Here is a 3,217-nt window from a genome sequence, read left to right as displayed (position 1 = left end):
AATTGAATCTTTCAATTAAGAAAAAATGTTTATTTTATATACAAATACCCGATTTTACACATATTTAAAGCATGTTTAAAATTTTTTTTGCAAATGGAATTGTTTTCTTAACTATTGTTAACTATTATTTTAGTGTTTGTGTCAAGCTTCAAAAAATCGGATGTAGATTTATTCTTAAAAAATACTGCTTTAACATGTATAAAATCGGGTATTTGTATAAAATAAAAAGTTTTTTTTAATGAAAGACTCAATTTAAGCTAAAATTAATAACAAATTTCTTCATACTCAAACATAAACAACTGTAAAAAATTTTATCTTTGAGAAGAATTAGCGTTTGACGTTCCCTGAGGTTTACTTGTAAGCTTTCTTGAGAATCTCTACGATATGACAAGTTTTTTGTATAATTTAGCTCGATGGTTTTGAAATTCATGATCTTTTTCGTTCTCTAGAAGAATGAAAAACCTATGAGGAATTCCCCGCGTTTGTTAATTTGGTGCTGTTGCTTCGCTAAACAAGTTCTGTCTCACGTGCAAAGTTACACGTAATTCATTGCTTCTTTTAACGTTTTGAAAACACATTTTGCCATGACACGCGTATACAATCCGCGGCCAGTTAACAATCCTCACAGATATCACCAACAAGACGGATGAGATTGCAGGCACACTTTTCGCGCGTTCGCTATCTTAGAGTGCGTTCTGTTTCACATATTATGTTTATGATGTACCTATCGTTTTATCATTTATATTCTTTAATATTCGGTGAACAACAAAGATAAAATGATGCATCATACACATCATGCGTGAAACAGAACACACCCTTAGTCGCGAGCCACGTGCGAGAGCCATGGAGCTGAGGTACCAACGAGATTTCGGGAAATGTGAGTCTCTGTTCTCTCTATTTGAAAAAAAAAAAAGAAAAAACCAATCACACACATACACTATGGCAGTGTTTATCCCATTTTCTCGCCCATCCTGGAGTAGGACCAGCCGTCGAGAGGCACCAGAGAGTTGGAATGTTAGTACTCTTAGTAGTTAGTTTGGTCCCTTCCCTCGAGTACCCGGTGAACACCGGACACTAATCCTGTACGATTCTGTTCAACAGCCTGGGTGAATATGTGGATGGTTGATGTCCGTGAACGTACCTCTTGGATGGAACAAAAAAAAACGAACGAGCAAGTGTTGGCAAGTTTTTGAGATGCAAGTGGTGGAAAGACGCGAAAGAGCGAGCGAGCGAGAGAGAAAGAAAGAGAGGTGAAAGGATCTGGAGAGTAAAAGGGGAGAGAGAGAGAGAGAAAGGAGTATATATTTTTGCAGGCTAATAGAATTTGGTGGGATGATGATGATGATGGTGATGATGATGATGATGATGATGATGATGATGATGATGATACACTGCGCCGAGAGAAGTTGCTAGACAAGTGTGGAGCGAGTGCTTTTTTGAAAGCGTGGGGAAATTTTTTTCGTAAGCGTGACTGCGAAGCACAACATAAGTGAAAGTCGGGTACCCCCGCTGGACGATTTAATGTCTTAACGCGGTTTTGCTTTCAGATTGCGAGAGCGTACGTCGCGATCTGCGGCGGTGGTTGATCGCGATTTAATCCGTGCTTGCTCTCGCGAAAGAAGAGACAGATAGAACACCTGAGGCAGACGCGGACGTAAACTTACGTTTGGAAAAGTCTACTTAATTTTGGAGAGGTCTACTGGCCTGGAGATGTACATAACTGATGACAAGCTGCGACAGGACAATGCGTGCATGATTAAAGTAATTATTACTACATTACCGTACAACTTGATTTTGTTCTGAATTAAGTTTTAACTGATTTGAAATTTTTGACTCGGCTTATATGGGCAGCAAACTTGATTGAAACTGAATACTATTATTCGTTAAAAATATATAAAAATATTGTATTATTTAATTTTTATGTAAATTATAGATATTTACATAATCTATGTAATTTTTCAGTATACGCCTATTATTAAATAGAAATTGTAATAACTCGTAAAAGTTGATTTTTTTTTAATTAACGCAAATACATATAAAAAACGTTCACATGTAAAAATAAATTTTGTTTATTTTCTTGTTTCAGATTCAATTGTCTATTGAACATCGCATGTGAGGAGTTTCAGTATAATTCAGAGTATATGACGAACATATTAAAGCGAGAAAGTCTATCTACAAATAAAATTACATATACATATATATATATATATATATTGTATTAGAAATTCAGTTTTGTGTATGTGTGCATGTGTATACATTTTTTTAAATAATTAGTTAAATTTTAATACATGCTATTTTTTACTTAATCACATTTCCCTCATACTTCAACGATTCTTGCGAATTTAAATTGTCTTGATTTGAAATTCCACATTTAGACTGTGATTGATTTGGACGTTCTCAGCGCTTTTCAGTATTTCTATTCTTATTTTATATCTAATGAACGATAAAGACAGTATAATGATTACAAGCGCTTAAAGCGCGTGAGTGTCCAAATCGACCGCAGCCTTAGACTTATAAAAATCAAAGAATTGGAAAGAGTAAGGGCACTAGGAGTCGGGCGCAGAAGACGTCGCGCAAATAATACACTTATATTTGACATTTTTAATATTTCCCTTCTTTTTCATTCTTTTCTTTCTTTTTATTTAATTCTTGATGTAGGGGAGCTCATCATGACAGGATAACTTACTTTATATATGTTAGTGTGTGTTTGCTCTGAGGAAGGCTAAAAAATAAGTCGAAACATGTAAGCGCGTTTAGTGAATAAAGTAGTTTCACTCTTTATAAGTGTATTATTTGCGCGACGTCTTCTGCGCCCGACTCCTAGTGCCCTTACTCTTTCCAATTCTTTGATTTGTAAAGAGTCTTGATTAGTTTGATTTATTAACGGACTTATAAAAATCGTTACAGGTTTTATTGTAAATTTAGAATTTTAAATATCTTATTCGGATTTATATACTTTTCGGGTTATATTCTTATTATATGCTTTTAATATTTTGTTTATTTCTTTCAGAATTTAGATTTTCTCACAATTTAAGTTTAAAAAAAAATGTTAAATATTCTTAAATCTTTAATAAGTGAAATTACTTTGATATCGATATCCGATTACATTCTGATATTTTATTAAATTTTTGAAGATTAAATTTTTCTCGATGATTAATGTCGATAATTATAAATCATACAATTTGTTCAATTCCGTATGCTGATAAACTTGTTTGTA

At 33.6% G+C, this 3,217-nt stretch overlaps 1 pseudogene; it reads left to right on the top strand.

Annotated features, from left to right (window-relative positions):
• The first annotated feature begins 272 nt into the window (after window positions 1-272).
• LOC108770959 (uncharacterized) lies at window positions 273-2,167 on the top strand (annotated as a pseudogene).
• Window positions 2,168-3,217: the final 1,050 nt, after the last annotated feature.

This window comes from Trachymyrmex cornetzi, unplaced genomic scaffold, assembly GCF_001594075.2.
Source record: "Trachymyrmex cornetzi isolate Tcor2-1 unplaced genomic scaffold, Tcor1.1 scaffold138, whole genome shotgun sequence".
Taxonomy (NCBI): Eukaryota; Metazoa; Arthropoda; class Insecta; order Hymenoptera; family Formicidae; genus Trachymyrmex; species Trachymyrmex cornetzi.
This window is presented reverse-complemented; position numbering and strand designations above follow the sequence as displayed.